At 44.7% G+C, this 18680-nt stretch overlaps 1 protein-coding gene across 1 annotated transcript in view; it reads left to right on the forward strand.

The window, feature by feature from the left end:
* Positions 1 to 4: 4 nt before the first annotated feature.
* Positions 5 to 18680, forward strand: part of ELF1 (E74 like ETS transcription factor 1) — a 93839-nt gene continuing 75163 nt past the window's right edge. The window contains exon 1 of the mRNA XM_082303725.1: positions 5 to 119. The gene's annotated coding sequence lies outside the window, so the exon portion shown is untranslated. The remainder of the gene's footprint in view (positions 120 to 18680) is intronic.

The raw sequence follows: 18680 nt of genomic DNA on the forward strand, positions 1-18680 counted from the left end.
CCTCCCCCGCCCTTCCCCACCTCCTGCCTTCGCCCGCTCCTCCTCCCCCGCCCCCGGGAGAGGCGAGGGCTCTGCGGGGAGCCGCTCGGCGAGGGAGCCGCTGCCGCCGCCGCCGCTCGGTGAGTGCCACCCGCCGCAGGTCGCGGCGAGCCCCGCGCTCGGGGGGACGGGGAGGCTCTCCCCTCTCCCCCGCGGGGGGCGAGCCTCCGCGGGCCACGGGTTCGAGCCCCGCCGCCGGCTGCGCCCCGTGCCGGGCTGCCCCTGCCCCGCCGCGGCTGCGGGAGACGGGGGGGTGCGGGGAGGGATGCGAAGGGGCTGGGGAGGCGGCAGCGGGGCCTGCGCGTGCGGGCGGCGGTGCGCGCCCTCCGGCCGCGGCCAGCGGCGCCCCGTCGCGCCGGGCGCCCCTGCCAACTTTCTGAGGAGTTCAGGCAGCGCGGGCGGCGGCGGGTTGGGGGGTGGGGGGGGTGCTGCGTGCCGACCGCGCCGCCGCCCCGCCGCCGTGCCCCTGCCGCCGCCCCGCCGGCCCCTCGCCGCCGGCCGCCTCTCCCCGCCGTCCCGCGGCAGCGGCGGCTCCGCGCTGCCGGGGCGGTTGGCGGCCGCGCGCCCCTGGGCGGGGAGGCCGCGACGCGTGCGTGCCCGCCTGAGGCGGCGGGGGGGGACGGACACACGGACCGGGGACGCGACACCATCGCGGACGGGCGACCCGGACGCGGGCGGGCCGCGGTGCCGCCCGGGGGTGTTCGTCCCTCCCGTGCCTCCGGCTGGCCGGGGCTGGGGGACCGGAGAAGCCCTTCCTCAGCTGCTTCCCCCCCCGCCACCGCGTAAAAGTCACGCCGGGTTTGTATTCCGGCCCCCCCCGGCGCTGTGTGACTTATTTCCCGAGGGTGCCGCGAAAAAAAACAAAAAAAACCCACGTTAATTCACCGGCTGCAGCTGGCAACCTTTTTGCTGTAGTCGCGCACAAGGGTGGGGGAGAAGCCTGCGGAGTGAGTCATGGAGCTAAGAGGCCCTCTGGTTGTTTATGGCAAAAACAAGGGGTGGCTCATTCAACATGTGGGAAATAAGTGCAATAAGAGTTGCCTAAATTCATAGTAAAAGGATAAGGCAGAGGTACCTGTACGTATCACCCCCCACCCCGCCCCAGCTCGCTATCGAGCAGCCTTAAAAAGGAGGGGGGGAAGTAAACGTTGCTTTTTCCTGAAGGAGGACTTGTGGTCAGACTGTCATAGCTAACTGCAGTAGTTATGCCTTTGTCAGCATTTCCATTATAAGTGTAGTTTTTATGTAGTTTACAACTTGGTTATAAAAATATGCGCTGGGTCGAAACTTTGTCGACGGCCTCTTCTCCAGAAACATCTTTTAAGTGAATTTTGAAATTACTCTGCTTAGATGCTAAGTGGAAATCCATGGAAAATAACTTATTTTTTTTATGTTTCTCTGAACTTTAAAACTTAGCTGCTTACGCACATGGATGCGTTTACAGCTGTTAGTCCAAAAAAAAAAAAATTCCACCCCCGAGTTTCTTAAATGGGGGAAGAGTTTAAAGGCTTGGCCTCTGCAGGCATTGCTCTTCACGCGTTAATTAGGGCAGCAGAGGCTCTCTGAACGTGGTCCGTGCTGCCTTGCGTTAGGGCACCCACCTACAGAAGTGACGTGGGGCAGCGGGTGTCCACACAGCTCAGACCGTCGAGTGCCAGGACAGTTTGAACGCCTCAGCGCCGCGGACAAGAAGCCGGTGTTGAAATGAAGGCAGAATATGTTAACTTTGCTCTGTGGGATTTCTTTTTTTTTTTTTTTTTCCCCCCCGTGTCTGTTCAATTGCTGCTTCTGAGACAGGGAACAAGCACAGTATTTAAGATGTTTCATTTGTATACCTCAGTATGTACACGTATCTGGATCCCGCGGAACATGCCTCCCACCCAGTGAATGTAGCTGATCTCTAGACCCTCTTTATTTTACACGTTTACTACCTCTCTGTCCCGCCCAGCCCTACCCCGTCGGTAAGTTTGCAAAGTAAAGTGCTCAGGAGTTGTAAAAACGCAAGGCTCACCTGGCCGTGCTGGAGCTGTGTGCGATGATGGTGTCCGTCGTGACGTGGTCCACCGTCGCCCTTCCCGGCCAGCGCGGGTGGCGAACCAGCGGTGCGTCTGCCAAGGTGTAGCAGCTCGCCGGCTGGGCAGCAGGGAGAAGAGGTGACGTGATTGAGGCAGACGATTATGTGCAGAGGGAGAGGCAGTTTCATGCCTGAGACGGCTGGAGAATTGCGTTTTGCAGCCCCTGCCTTTCCCGTATGATTTCCACGTAAAGGTTTTTGCACGTGGGCTGTTGGTTTTTCTGGGTGCCTGGCCTGAGTCCCTGGGATCTGCTGTGCAGTTATGCTGAACTTGTCCACCTGGGACAAAAGTCAATGGCTGTTCGCTCTCGACGTACAGATGTTTTGTAGATCTAAGCATGTTAGAAATACAAGTCTCGAGTGTCAGAATTGCTCGTTCAGTGTCCATAGCTTTTTGCTCTAATCTTTTCATATCTTAGTTTCCTATCTTTTAAAAAACGTGGATAATAGTATACTTTATCTTACGGATTACTGTAGTGATAAGAACCATAAAAGAACCTGGGAGAACAGAAGTAATTCCTGCTGTGGTTTGAAAGTGTGTGGTGATGCTCTAGAGAACAAGGGCAAAAAGATGAATTTATGTGTTAATTATAGCAAAGTTTCTATGGGGGAAAAAAATGTGACCAGGTCAGTCGCAATTAGAGATTGACCTCCATGCATATAAGCACTAGGAGATGGTTTTAATTATCATAGGCCACTTAGTTCTAATAACTCCTAAATTCTGCCCTGTTAATTACATTTTTAATACTGCTTTTTGTGTGTAATTTCCTAGGTTTTCTTTCCTTTAGGAAAAGAGCTGAAAAGCAGATAGGCAGCGCTAGGGTAGCATATTCACGTCGCCATCTTCGTCGGCTGGATTCCTAATGTAACGCCTGGGACTCTGCTGTTGGAGCTCTCTGTTGAGGATAAGCGGTGGTGGTAGGTCGTGGCTGTGGTCTGTGTTGCTGCGAAGACCTGTAGGACGGGGCAGGGAAAAGGCAAGGGGGAGCGGGACTCCTCCTCATGTCCTAAGTACCCGGTGCCATCGTGGTTTCCACCAGCCCCTACGTGGAAAGCCTGGAGCCTGCTGCCGTTCCCTGGCTTGGAGCGCAGTTATTTGAGCTGCCGCCCTGTCCTGCACGGGCGCTGGGGGAGAAGTTGCTTATTGCTGTGGGGACGGCCTATGTCGTCTGATTGGCATGAGGAGCTGAGAAGAATGTGGACGTGGCCTAGCAAATACTTACTGAAAATGCACAAAGTGCAATTCGTCTTTGGACGTTTGACCAAACGCGGGTGGATTTTTCATGGGGGCAGCACAAAGGACACCTCCAATAGAGAGGCTCCAGCCCTCCTGTCAGATTTCGAATCTGTCACCAAGAGCTAGAAGGGCGCTGTAGCCTTCCAAGTTTGCCAGAGATTTCTATTGACATTGAAAGACAGCATTTTCCCTGGTCTTGTTCTGGAAACAGCTGAAGTGTTTTGGCTGAGTTCTTCTAATTGCAGTCCACCTCTTTCTGCACCCCTCCCTCAGAGGCAAACTCTACAACACATGGAACAAAATTCAGCCTAAGGCAGACGTTCAGCTTGGAAAATTTCAACCCAAACAGTCAAAGTCTGGCCAAGTTACAAGCAGCTGGAAGCAGCATCTCGCATTGGACGTGTCCAGCCACTGCCTAATAGGTGGTGCTACAAGCTTCATCAATACTGTGTATACGTTTATGTATGTGGAAATACTCTCCTGAATTATAATATTAATTAATAGGTTTATTAATTAATAGGTTACCCAGTTGACTAATTGGCACACAGTTGTTTCTGAATTTTTTTAAATAGAGAATCGAACCTAAACCGCTTTGGTTAATTGTATGAATGCTTCTCCTTACTCACATTACTCATTGTTGTTTTCCTGGCTGAAAAATTGAAAACTTTAAAATGGAGCCTCTGAAATAAGTGACAAGCCAGGGCTTACTCGTTCTGAATCTTTCAGAATGACTTAACAATTGTTAAAGACCAATTTACAGTAGAACTAGAGCAAATTGCTTCCCAGCATTTTGAATTGTAAAAAAATGTATCTCCCAAATTCCGAAGCTATTCATCAACTGTTCTATTGTAGCAGACTCACCCTATATTGTGTCCCTGATATATCTATTAACTCTGCAGTGAAGTGTAAGTTTAAAACAATTGTGCCATGGAGTCGCTGTGGAATAAATACCACAAACATTTGCAAAGTTGCTTCATAAATCTTTCTTAGTTCAGAGAGGAACTTAGGCGTGCCTTTCTTCTATGGGAGTGCAGCTGTTTCTTGTGGGGTCCCCCGGGGGCTGGATCTTGGTGTAAGGCTGTTTAATAGCATTATATTCGCAGTTTTTGTGATGGTATCTCATCGTTACCAACAGATTACATGCAGTTTTGTGCGTGTGTGGAATGAGTTACTAGTACGGTGTACTCCAAATCACTTTTTTAAATGGTTAGCATCCAGCAGAAGGCATTTTTCATGCAGCCAGATACAAAGGAACCAGGAATGCAGTTACACCAGCAGGATAGGAGACTGTCTTCGAACTGGTAATTTGAAAGAAGGCTTAAGAATTTGTGCGGAGAATCATCTCAACAGGAGTTTTCATTGTAATGCTGTGACTGAAGTGTGGTCTTTGGCTGTATAGCAATATAAATATTGCACAGAAATAGGAAAATACGTGGCATTAGTAAGATCATGGGAATTCTGTGTCTGGTTTTGCTGCTCACACGTGAGGAAGGATGTGAAATATTAATAAGAGTGCAGTGACAAAAGTGATCCAGGGTTTGGAAACCAAGCTTCACAATGCAGAGTTTATGGAGTTTTTCAGCTCAGAAGAGACTGAGGGGGGAAATGATGCCTGTGTATGTCGTTCGTATATGTAAGGAAAATACATGATACTTAATTGACCCTACTGAGAAATCCAGTGTCCGGGAAGTGAAGTTAGGTATGTTGTACCTTGAAATAATAAGTAGCAATGAGGGCAATAAAGCATTGTAATGGATTTGCTGTTGCTAGGAGTGTTTAAAGTGAGATGGGGTTTCCTTCTCAAAGATGTGCTTTGGCTTGGTTCGGTGGAGGACATTTCCAGTGCGTGTAGAAGCGGGGAGGACTGTGCTCTGCTCATCTGCTTTCTTCTCTGGATTGAGAAATCAAGATTATTTGTAGTGCTTTCCGTGTATTGTAGCACATGTTGCTACCTTGGACAAGATTATAATAAAATGTCATGCATCAGAATTTGGCTGGGTTTCTCTTGGGTCAGGAAGACCATTTTTTCTTGGTGCTTAATTTGACTTCTGGGATTATGATTAATTATTGTATACTATTCACTTTCCTCCAGAGCATCAACATCTGGTGGCAGCTGGAGACAGGATATCAGGTACTCACCTTCCTCACTTACTTCTCTCTGTCAGTACAGAGTCCCCTCACATTCCCAGGTTGGCGATCCGTCTTTCTTTGCTCGGGACACTGGCAGCTATATTCAGGGATGAAGAAATTTCCCCTGCCGTTAGATAGGCAAGGACGTCGCTCACCGTTCAGAAGTCAGCTGCGAAGGGCTTCCGGGACCTGCAGGCCCACTCTTCCCTTAACCACCTCTCTGCCCTTTGGGCATGCCTCTCCTGCCACCAGATCTGCTGCTGCAAGCAGACACCGGAGACAGGGACGGGGCCACGCGTGCATATGGCTTGGCAGCATAGCACCCCCGGCAGTCACTAAAACAACAGAAGTTATGGCGGTGAAATAATTTCGTAACCTGAAACACGACTGACTGCTTGAATCAAGTTGAAGCATTACCTGCAGAGTTCCTTTTCAGGCAGGTTCACAGTGAAGCTGAAGGTTTAATTTGGACTGGGAATTGCATTTGAGCCTAGATAGTTATGAGATGATTTATAATTCCACAGTTCATTCTTTCTAGTCCAACAAACAGACACGTTTTTTCCTCTGGCATCTGGACTAGAATAAATATACTTTAAGTGTTAAAGTATTTCTTTCTGTAGAAAATTTATTTTATTGTACCTACTCTAGGGTACCCGGTACGCAAAAGCATGCCAGGATCTGATGTTCAATATTTCACACAGTGGTCTTGATCTGGGCTTTTTCATTCACACTTTAAAATATCCTATGAATGTTTTAAGGTAACAAATTGCATTTTCTATACAGGATGACATTACTGGAAGTTTTCCTGTTGAGAAGAACTGAAACTTGAGGCGCCTAAGTTCTTGTAAATCAGTATCTCTAGACTTCCCGAAAGCATGCATATAAGTATTCCCTCTTACTTGGAAATACTTAAGTGCTAAAGTGCTCCTCTTAAACATGATTTTTAAAAACGCTTTCCTCAGCTGCCTGATTGAGATGTGCACGTTTGAGAAAATAACGAGAGTACAGGCTTCTAGGGTTTGGCCCATGTGCCTATCGCTGCTTTCATTGGAGTTAATGATAATGCTCTATTGATTTCCGGGAGATACAGGATCCAACTCACTAATAAAGTACAAATCAGGTTGGATGTTTTCAGTTTTTAAGACCTCTAGTCAGATTATTTAATAAATTTCTTCCCAGAAAATAGCAAAATCAAAGAATCAATAGCAAATTTTGAATCCTATTTTAATGTTGCGGTAGTTGGATAAAACTTGGGTTAATATGGAGATGATAACGGGTATCGCCACATGATGTCTGTTTTGACAGCGCAGTCATGGGTTGTAGTTTCCCACCTTGTGACTTCTTATTGTGTTTGTAATATTTAGTGAGTTTTATTCCCTTGCTGGCTGTGAAGTGAAACAGTGTTTTAGGCCGAGATTAAAATTTACAGAATTGTTAAGTGACCTGTGTCCATCTCAGGAGTATATCAAATTTGAACATAATACTATTAAATAGCTGAGCTATGTAACTGACTTTGTACGCCTACCAGCACAAATCGTGTGCGTGTGTGGAATAATTATGCACCCAGACAACGGAACTAACAAAGACTAGAAATAGTAGTAGGACCAAGTTCTCTGCCAGGTTTGGTTTTCTCCCCTCACTGGTGCCAAATGTAACTATAATCGAGATAGTCAAGTTAGGTGTTTTTATTGAATGTATTATTCTGCATCTGCTGTGTGTGCGCAAACTTCCCATGCAGTCCCTAGTCCGGCACATCTGCGGCCAGTAAAGATGTAATTTTGCCTGCTCCCCAGAATTAGTTTAATTTCCTTCTTTTATTTATGTGTGTGTACAGAAATATTTTTTTTTCTTGTTAAAACCTACTATTTCAGATTCACCCACGTGCCCTAGGCAGCGTGATATTCCTGTCTCCTTTCTCTTTTAATACAATAGTGACATTAAGCAGTTACAGTGTCTGAAGTACCTGGTCATACAGGCATCGATGAAATTTAATGAGGTGTTTCAGCTTGCTTGACCTTGTTCCGCGACTCGTTTATGCTTCATGTATTCAGGTAGGAAACGGAGCATGCTCCGAGTCCTGGGAGAAGGTCGCTCAGGCGGTATCTGCTGCTGCAGCTTCTGTTTCAACATCTGCTGCTGCAGCTCGGAGAGACGCTGCTGCGGTGTCATCTCCAGCGGCTCACGCGTTTCGTGTGTATTGGATGCTTCTGGGGTGTGCTTGGCCTCTGCGGGGTGGCGGGGGGGGACGACACACGAGCTGGTGGTCGAGAAGTGGAACCGCTGGTGGGAAAGTTGTAGGATCTGCAACTTGCCGCAGACCTTCAGAGACCTTTTTTGGGCAAGAGGGGGTTGAACAGCATCCTGTCATCTGTTCTCTGCTCTTTGATTTTGTTAAGAGGGGAAGTTCCATGAGGAATTGCAAGGTCTCTGGGTGTTGGTCAAGAGACTGACAGCAGATACGTTTGTTTTGAGGGAAACTGAAAGAGCCCACCTTGTCACCAGTGTAAACAGTTGAAGAGGTGAGGAGGTTATGCTACCCTGTGGCATAGGATTTGGTATTTTTTTTAAGATAAATGACAGGGGAAGTGGTATTGTGGGTAAAAGGACAGCAAGACTAGTCAGAAAATGGATAGTGATAGTACTTAGCATTCATATGCCGCTGTAGGAACACTGACTGATCCAACGTGTCATGATAATAATGTGTTACCTAAGGAACAATAAATCTCTAGGAAAAAAGTGTAGTCCAATGCAGTTTCAGAAACTTCAGTATTTTGGGGGAGATCAACTGATTTAAACATCAAAAATGTGCAAACTGAGTAACTAAGTACAGGTGACTGAATTCATTCACGCATCAAAATGTGTTTCCCCTCGAGCCTGAGGAAGACCGTTCCCTGTCTTCACGCAGCCGTTTGTACCGAGCGAAAGGACAGCGGGAGGCCAAGAGCTCCAGCACCGCCTCGGCCTGGACCCTGGGCCTCCTCCCTCCCCTTCTGCTTCCCGGGCGGCAGGTGAACGCCACAGAAACGAAGCCGCTACCCAGCTCCAGAAGGAAGTCCAGTGCTTGAATGTTTCCAGCAGTAATTTCTCCAAACAGATACGCTACCGCAGGAAAATAACTTTGATGCAAATTGGCCTTCAGGCGGCTCTTGCACAGTACTTCTCCTTGCTCTCCCTGCATATCCCCCCTCGCACGTGCGCAGGAGAGAGGTGCCTAAGAGCCAGACAGCGCGCTGTAATGAAATGGCTGACCTTTAATTGGTATGGATCCCAACGGCAGGCAGTCATCTTCTCAGTAAAATGTTGGGCCTGAGGGACGGCTGAGCAGGCAAAGGCACTGGCTTTTTCACGCCGTCACGACGTGGCGGTTTGCGCAGGCATCCCGAGGAGGAATGGGGCCGCGGCGTGTGTAAGAAGTACAGGGCGCTTGGCCTCCGTGCCCGTGACTGCGATGGCTACCGCTCTTCTCCGTCGGTCACCCCCAGCCGGTTGTCACTTACCTTCTGCCGGCATTTACTGCCGCCCCCAGACCTGCCAGCTGAACACGGGAACCCTTCTATTTCTGCCGAAATGATTTTGCTTAACTTAATGTGGTTTAAACAGTAGATTTATTTCAGTTGAAATGGACTGGGGAGCTTAGGTGGCAAAGCTGAGGCAGGTTGTGGTAAGTGTACTGAGAAGCTGCTGGGGGTGGGCTGAGGAAATTAGTGGTGTGTTAGCGGAGATAGTGGAAACGAGATGTGTCCGCAGTCTATTGAACCGTAAACCTTTCTCCAGCCTTGTGCCAGCATTTTACTTTTATGTTTCCTTCTGGGGGAGGGGGAATTATACCCACATGTAATTGTGTGCAGAGAATAGGTCCCCCAGCACCTGCTTACCTCCGCTGAAGTAGTACTGAGCTTTTTTCTTACGTATTTGGGTATCTATCTGCTCTCTGCAGCTGTCTTGCACTGGATGCCTTTTCAAGTGAAACTTTCATCTTGAGCCACCCAAAACAAACCTGTAGGTTTGGGGATTTTTTAGGTTTTCCTAGTTGAACAAATTTTATGGGTTAACAGATTTAGTCTTTAGGGTTTGTAAAAATTTTACAAAGGCTTTTTCAAATTCAGTTTTCAAATGTTAATGTTACAGCATAGTAAAACCTTTCAACCGTTACAGGTGTAATATTGTAATGAATGAATGAACTGGCATCTGACCATAAATATAGTGCAGCCACAATGGTGAGAGCCAGAAATATACTTTTATGTTCTTGGCAAACGACCATTTGTGAAAATTTTCCAGGATACATCGATTAATGTTAAGTATTTCTCATTTTCTTGTGATCCAATTGACTGGTATACTTTTATCATTTTTGTACTCTTTCAGGAGGGGGGGGTGATTGCATCATTATGCACCTCATTCAAGGTGAATTATTGCAAATATATTACTTAAAGTCTGACCTAGCTACTTGCTTTGCCTCTGGACGTAGTCTCTGGGGCAGTCTAAAACAGAGGTCAGACAGTTGAACGGTCACAGCACGTTTTCAGGATGTTGTTTGTTTTAAGAGGTCTCCATATTTTTGCTGTGAGAAACTCCATACGTTAACTTTTGTAGGTGGTGTGTTTTGTCCCTCTGAAATAAAAGCCGCATCAGAAACGGGGGTTCGTAGTCTCTGTTTTATCATTGCTGCGTGACGAGCAGCTGCAAGGTCAAGTCATACATGAGGCTGTTACTGTACAAGCCCCCCTCATCGTCTTTACTAGCTAGGTGTGGATTTTTTGTCTTTTCCCAAATCTGTACACGTTTGTGAAAGCAAACAACTTGTTTCATGTTTTCTTGAGGAAAAATGTAGTTATACAAGGAATTGCCTTTGTTGTGGAGAATTGGTGATAAATACTGTGTACTTCTTCACATACTTTAAGATTCAGACTAGGTTCCAGGTCTTTACGTCTTTGCTTCAATACCTGTCAAGAATATTGCTTACTCTTCTGAATTCTCTAATCCTCCCTTTTCTTGTTTCAAATTGATGTCAAGACATGTAGTGATATTAAATATAGTTACAGACTGCATAGTTCATTGGAACTTTTGGTTTAAGATGTGGTGGGCAGCGATACAAATTTTTTTTTCTTTTTTTTTGAGGTGGAGAAGGATCAGTTATGTACATGTTCAGATTTAGGTTTCCATTCTGTATATATTGTTATCAGACTCAGCAGTAGTCTTATTGCAGATGTTTCAATAGGCACAAGTATTTGTGCAGGTGTGGTTTAAGGGAGAAAATGCATAATTTTAGTTCTTTTGTATAACACCGCATTCACGTTTGCAGAATGATTGCATTTTAGCAGAGGAAGCTATTCTATACGCGAAGTATTAGGAAAACCACTGAATTTGGATACCGTGTTAAAGAAATTTAAGGACTGATGTGAGAAGGTGGGTTTATGAACACTGCCACTGGTACTTTTTTGTATGTGTGCTCCCTCTTTCTTATCTAGTCAGGTTTCTAAATCACGTTCTTCAATTTTTTAGTAAACCAAAGACAAGTAGAAGTAAAAATCCTAAAGGTGTTTTTTCAGCATTCTGGGGAAAATCCTTTCTTGAGATTACTTGTTTTATCTGCCAGAAAAAGAACCTGCTTACCAGTTCCAGATATGCAGGTGAGGAGATGACTACCGTACCTGGATTCTGGCTGGAACAGGGTCACAGCTTGGGTGGCTTAAAACCAGACATCTCTATGCTTTTGCTCTGTGGAGCCACCGCAATCAAATTCTTCCATCTTTACTCCAAAATGTATCTTGACTGTTAGTTCATATGCTTGTGGAACAGGGAGCAGAGCTGGAGATGAAAGAAAATGAGGTAAAACAAATTAGAAAGGGAAGGAAATAGAAGAAGGTAGATCTGAAGTAGTTTTCTCCTTGTAACTGTCGGCATATGAGCCAGGGAAATGAGATGCAGAAGAAACTCTGAATAGTCCTGCTGATAAAATTGAGATAATTTAAACTGCTATAGAATGACAGGGAGCTACATCAGTATGTACAGAAGAATGTTGAGTTGAATTCGTTACCCATAGTGAGAAATTTAAATTCCTCTCACCCAACTTAATGTGTGGACAGTTGTCTACTGAAGGATTTTTTGGGGTCCTTTTTAAGAACAAAATGTTAGCTCTTACTAAGTGTGAGGAAAATGGACTCAAATCTGAACGCTGCTACAGAATAACATTGCAGAACAATCATCTGTAGTTACAGCTTAGATTTCTTTTCCCCTCCTCTCCCATACATTGTGTTAGCGTGATGTAGTTTTGAGGAGATGAAGAGCATGAAGCGTGGACAGGCAATTTTTTCACCTAATTAATGATCGGATTTTCTAAGTGAGCGGTAGCCATCAGTGACGCGCCAGAGCTTTCCCAGTTGGGTATGACTAAGAGCTCAAGATCTCCCAATTCCTTTTAGACAGTCTGGGCTTACGTTGCTGTGCTTTACCAACAGGGAGGAAGGTACAGAAAGCCCTGAGCAGCTCTGTGGGGAGTCAGGTGCTGGAGTTGGGATTGGCACCAGTGATCAGACCCAAGGGGAAAGTGATGGGGAAACTGAGGCAACAAAGCCCCGTCAAGGATGTGGGGGGAAGAGAGTATATGAATGAGTAGCCTGCCACCAGCTCCATTTTACCTCACTCGTGAGGTTTGGGTTTTTTTCAGAGGATTTCAAGTCTTTATACCTTTGGTGTTGAATAAAAATGAAAATACACAGGTGATGAGGAGACAACTTTTTGGGGCTTGTACAGGCACAGCTAGCAGAAGCGTATTTCTGCTCTGCTCAGAGTCAGAGAGATGGCGTGGATGAACAAGCGTTCAACGTCAGGTTGGACGGGGATCTAGTGCAAGATGTCCCTGCCCATGGTGGTGGGGTGGACTAGATGATCTTTGAAGGTCCCTTCCAACCCAAACAGTTCTGTGATGTTGGATGGTGTGTCAGACAGGAGCGTCATAACAAAACCAAACCTGAGTGCACCAAAATGTATAGGAGGTGGAATACAGAAGCGAAAATGTCCAACTGTGGTGTTTCCGATTAACTGAGAGATGTCAGTCAGACCTCCTCATAATTCCTTTGCAATGTTTTTGTGAATATGGCTTCCCACCACGCTGGAAGCTGTATACTGTATGTATAGCCATATGCTATATTGTATATACAGCCATATAGTGCATGTATATATACAGCATATGTATATGTATACTTTATATAAATATCATGATTTTGGGAAGTCTTGATACTTGGGAGTTTAAATGTTAACCAATTTATAATGGTGTATTTGCGTCTACCTTAATTATGTTCTGCTTATTTTTCTGTTTGCTTTGTAAGGAGGTTGTAGCGAGGTGGGGGTCGGTCTCTTCTCCCAAGTAACAAGCGATAGGACGAGAGGAAACGGCCTCAAGCTGCGCCAGGGGAGGTTTAGGTTGGATGTTAGGAAAAACTTCTTCACCGAAAGGGTGGTCAAGCATTGGAACAGGCTGCCCAGGGAAGTGGTTGAGTCTCCATCCCTGGAGGTATTTAAAAGACAGATGGACGTGGTGTTCGAGGACATGGTATAGTGATGGATTTGGAAGTGATAGGTTAACGGTTGGACTCGATGATCTTAAGGGTCTTTTCCAACCTGAACGATTGATTCTATGATTCTAATAGCATATTTAAATTATCTTGAGGGTATTGTTCTTCAGTTATGGTCTTGTTTCGGCTTTATTCTTTCAAGTGTCTCTTGGACTGACATTTGACAATATTTGCATAAAATCGAACCTTTACAGGTCCAAGTCAGGAGAGAGAGGGAAGGATTTCATCGTGTATTTTGACCTTTCCCATAAAATGTATAGGGATTTAGTAACTTGGCTTCAGGGATGTTTTGACTACATCATCAGATGAAGTCATGAGTGGAACCCTCTTATCTTCTCCCCTCCCGCTCATGAAATAAACCTCATCTAACACAAGTCTTCTCACCCAGAAATACTGGCACCCATATCCCATTAGGAGAACTGACTTCGCAGCATTTTTTGACCATTTTGGCTATAGGAGTAAGGGGAGTAACTTTGTGTTAGTAAAGGTCGTTCCCTTTTTTAAGACTTGTGTGGTTATGCTAGTAATGATATTCTGCAAGGTGGAAGGCTGGTGGGCAAAGTGGTGAGAGCCTGGTTATAATTTTGTTTAGTTAAGTAGAACTAGGAAGGAGAAGGCCATGTATTTATACCTTATATTACACCACCACCACCCCACCCCCCATTTTGAGGAATACAGAAGTGTGGGAGAAAACAATTCTTGAGCCAATGCAACTACTCAATGATTATATGCCGTTTTCCCCATTCTTCTGTTTTGTTTTGTCTATGTAGCTTAAAAGGTCTTTGCTGTATTAACTTTGGCCTGCAGATCTTCAGCCTGCTCTTTCCTGGTTAGAAACATGAATTGTTCCCTGGGCATTTTAAGTAAAGAGCCAGGTTTCCTGTGGATTTGTATCCAAAGCCTGGTGCTCCCTCCTCCCTGTTTCCCTCCCTGTACAGTATCAAGCTGCCATTTCACCTCAAAAATGCAAATGTGCATCTCCTGATGATGCAGGTGGTATCTTTCCTGTTTGCTGTCTGGTGTTGCTGGTTGGCGCTTAATGGTACGAGTGAATTCTCCAGAGTGCTGTGTAATTTTGTTGCGTAATTCCTGCACCTCCAGATCTGACTTCTGCCAGAATGGTGCACAAATTACATTTGCGTAGCTTTGACAACACTTACTGGATAATGTAATTTTCTTTAATAGTATGGAGGGAAATTAGTATATTTTTAGAAAGTAAGTAGAAGTAACGTACCTAACTGTTAGAATCGCCGGGAACCACAACCTTCAGATAGGTTATTTGGGATCTTCTGGGGAGGCAGCAGCCTGCTGCATGCAATGAAGGATTAGCAATAAAGGAATTAAAGGACACTTGTTTAGGATAGGAGAGTTAATTTTTCTCATAGAACAGAGAGTAGCAGGGAGAAAGCTGCTCCTAGCTAGTGCAAAGCAGCAAGGGCTCATATCCTAAAACGAACAGGCCTGAGGATGTGTGCAATTAATGAAATAACAACAAAAAAAGTCCTCTTTTTTACTCTTTTTCCTTCCTGAAAGGACATAATGGAAAAGCTGCTTTAATTATTCTTATCCTGAGTATTAAAATTAAATTAGTCTGATGTTACTCTTCAGTAGTGGTTGAAATATAGGTAGATTTCTATGACCACAGTCACAAGTAGTATATTTTTGTCTGATAGGCAAAGCTGGAATACATTTCTAATGTATCTCACTAAAAAGGGGGAGCATTACAAGTGAGAGTTCAGGAGATGAAACTGGTCACAGAGGAGGAGTGGATGAAACTGGCAGAATTCAGGCTGCTGTCCTAGGATGTGAGCGCTCTGCCCTCCAGTTTAGTTGTCATCTGTCCCTTGGTGGTAGAGGGAGTTGAAATCATTCCACTCTGGCTGGTGGGATGTTTTCCCGAGCACAGATGTCTTTAAAGCTGATGGACCCTTGGAAAATGCAGGACAAATTGGACTATAAGGTTAAACATATGTACTGAAATGCTAAATTCACAATGTTAGACTAAAATAATAAATATAAATGTATACATAGTACTTTGGATGGAGCACTGAGAATACTAAGTGTTTGTAACAGGTTGCTTGAGGAGAATACTGAGCTCCCTCCATTAAATAAATGACCTCTGTTAGTGGAAAGCAGGAGAAAAATTACATCTGGGAAACTGTGCCTGCCGTAATGTCCTCTCGTTCTCTTAGCCTCAGGTTCCGGATTTTGTTTTCAGGGCTCCCTAAACCACAGAGTCAAGAAAGATGATTCCTGGGAGGCTTTTGGAAAACGCATCGTGGCAGCAGCAGTTCTCTCTGGAACCGAGCCCTTATGCATGTGTGCAGTGGTATCTTCCAGGATATGTCTGACTGCCGTACCTCGTTTTTATGGGCAAGTGACAATAGTAGAGGGGACGGTTTGGTTTCTTGGAGTGATCCACAGGATTGTAATCTTACAGGATGTGCTGGTAGGACTGCTCGCAGGGCTGGAGATCAGCATAGAGACACAAGGGTGCTGTTTGTGTAACGTGAAATGTCTCTGAGAGATCAAAATGTTGGCCTTCCAGCGGTCGGTTCACCTTCCCTGCAGCCCCGTGCTCCCTGACACCCCTCCTTTTTGTGTCCTGCAATCTTTATTTTTTCCCCTCTTCTCTCTTCTCCGTGAGTTATGTATTCACCAGTTGGTTAATGTAGCGTGTATTTGGATAGGTAAGCCTGCTACTAAAAGTATTGATCGTTTCCTGAACAAGCAAGTTAGTTCTTTAATAGCCAGTTCTCTATCTGAATGAGTTGCGATGGAAAATGGATTCATTCACATGAGCTTACTTTTTTGCACAACCTTTTTTTTTTTTTTTCTCCTGCCTCTCCAAGCTAGCACTTTTATCTGTTTCCATTAATTAGAGCAGCTGGAAGAGCAGTAATAAACACACTTTCCTTTTCTTTGTGTTCAGATCCTGAGCAGTGCAGAAATACCCTGTTGCATTCTCATAAGCGTCTAAAATATTTGTGGAACTCTAGCTCAACATTTTTCTAAAAAAGATGTCTATCTGAATTTCCTTTAGTTCCATAAATTTGGCCTGCATCCGTACGGGGAGTTGGCACAAGCGTGCGAGGTAGCCAATACGGCCTGCCTAAGGTGGCGGGATTGAAAGGACAACAAAACCTGGAATCGAAGCAAACAGTTTTTCATCTGACGGGAGCAGTGGAAAACCTTGCAGCAACCACCCCGACATGTCCATATGCTAGATGCTCTTTGTTATTGTCTAAAACACAAACGTGAATAAATAATTCCCTGGTACTTCTTCAGGATATCAACAGTAATTTCCTGTAGCACGGCTGACTTTCTGGGACTGCGCAGTCTCCGCAACCTAACTCTCTAGCCTTTAAAAGAAAATTAATTAAAAAAAAAAAAAAAAAAAGCAGCTGCAAAAGTACAGTCTTGGGTCCAGAACTGTCTAGCTAAGGGCGGTGCCTGGTTGTTCTCCCTTAGGAGAGGGTTTGATGGGGAACATTATGATCCCTCCCCCTGTCCTCTCGCTCTGTATAAAGGCCAAACAATAATAGTAATACTGACATTGCCGTGCTGTAACTTCTGTGCATATCTGTACGCTTGTCTCTGGCTATACCAAATACTTTGTCTGTGATTAATAGCATTCCTTGCATAGAAACTTATACAAATCTCAGCTTCATTCTTGATTTGATTTTTTTTTTTACTGATAAATACAGGCATAAAAAAATACCGTGTGAACACGGTATTTTTTTTTCTTCTTCCCAGTATGTGTTTATTATTCATGAATGTGTTGCAACATCCAGAAATATAATGAGTGACTCACAGAACGAGAAGAGGAAAAATATAGTTATAGCTTTTTAATGAGGATTCCTCAGTGGACTACAGAGTGTCCCAGTTAAGAAACCACTTTCTGACTATGTAAAACCCGCTCAGTCCTTGCTTTTATGTTCCTTCTGTGTGTATTTGCAACAGTTTCACTTCGTATATATTTCTATTCATTCATTTGCCTGATATTTTTTTGCTCTCTTGTATCAGGGATGACAAAATTCTGACATTAAAAACAGAACAAAAACCGCAGAACAACACATTTACAAATAGTTCTGGAATTTTTTATTTGTGTATGTGTGTTAGAAAGGAAAAGAGCAAAGGCTAACTTTACTGTTACTGGCATAGTAACATCTCTAATCGTTTTACATTGAGCTTGTATTCTTAAAATTACCCTTGCAAGGACTCCAGAGCAAATATAACCACCCTGTTAAAGCAACAGAGCTCTGAAGGCGTATAGTAGTGGGGGATCCAAAGCTCACCTTGTGGGATGATGTCCAGCGCTGACCTACTTCAAGAGTCAACACTGACTTTCTTCTTGGAAAGATTGTTTCTTATTCTTGGGAAATCTAACCTTTTCTTTCATATGTATGTTTTTAAATTTTAACAGTGTTTATCGATTTCACTTCATGCCTAGTATCCCCTCACCTTTGTGTCTTTCTTGCACAATAGCTGGAAACCCATGTTTGTTTAAAAGCTTTGTTCTGAGTGCAAATCCATAAAAATAGATAGGTGACCCAATACTTGTCTTTCAAACCAGCTGTACACTCAGGTGATCGTTGCCTTTGGAAAGCTGTGGATCTAGCGTAATCTTACTGCAATCAGGATTGTATAGCCTTGTATGATATTGAAGTGTATTTTTAAAGAATTTTCAGGGCTGGTAGACATATTGTGTGAGAATTTGGGATAAAAATGTATCGCTATGCCCTTGCGGGTTCTCTTAGGATATCCAGTAATTATTACCATACAAAAATGAGGTCATTTTGGCTTGCTTTGTTGCAAATTTGTAGTGAGGTGTTCCGTACATAAAATAGCATTACCGTTACAGTGCATAGCTATACTTGGGCAATAAGTAGAACTACACTATCTTCTGCCTTGTTTCAGAAACTGTTTCTGTCTTTTCAAGCAGTGAGGTCTTCTAGATGAAAAAAAAAAAAAACCCAACAGATTGAGTTACCCATTTTTTGGCATAAAATACATTTCTCCGCCCGTTTACTTCCCAGTCTTTTCATCAGTTGCCTTATTTGTGGCAGGGCCTGTGCTGGAACAGGGTCTAGAGATGGTATTTCAAGATGTAAGGAATGTTGGCCTTTTTGGATCAGTTTAGCGATCCCGAATGAAGGACTGGGAAGCAGCAGTTGATAAGTGGGTTGCGTTTCAGGGTGCAGGAGCCTTAACTGCCTGTCTGAATGTGGTTAGTGATAACACTAGGTGAGGCACGATGATTTCTTCTGTCTGTCACCTGAGAAAACCTGGTAATGTTGCATGTGATTTACAAACATTTGCAGATCCTGGTGTAATTCTTTTTGTTTTGTGATTTTTGGGGGGGTCTAAAGCCTGCTGAGAGAAATAGTATCGGCTAGAAATTTGTCCTGTCCTTATTTTGATTTCTTTGTGTGCCTGCCTCGGAGCTGTGGGTTTACAAGTGTGACTTCTGTCACACCTACTGGCAGGTGCGTTTCTAGGATGTTAAATGACTTTCAGTGCACTTTCCAAAACAAACGGGCAAGCAGCGTGGGGAGGGAGGGTGGAACAGAGCCAGCTCACGCCTGAGAGCCGTGGGTTAGGCGGCATCTTTGTCCCTTCTCTCTGC

This window comes from Platalea leucorodia (genome assembly GCF_965183815.1).
Source record: "Platalea leucorodia genome assembly, chromosome: 2".
In the NCBI taxonomy this organism is placed as follows: Eukaryota; Metazoa; Chordata; class Aves; order Pelecaniformes; family Threskiornithidae; genus Platalea; species Platalea leucorodia.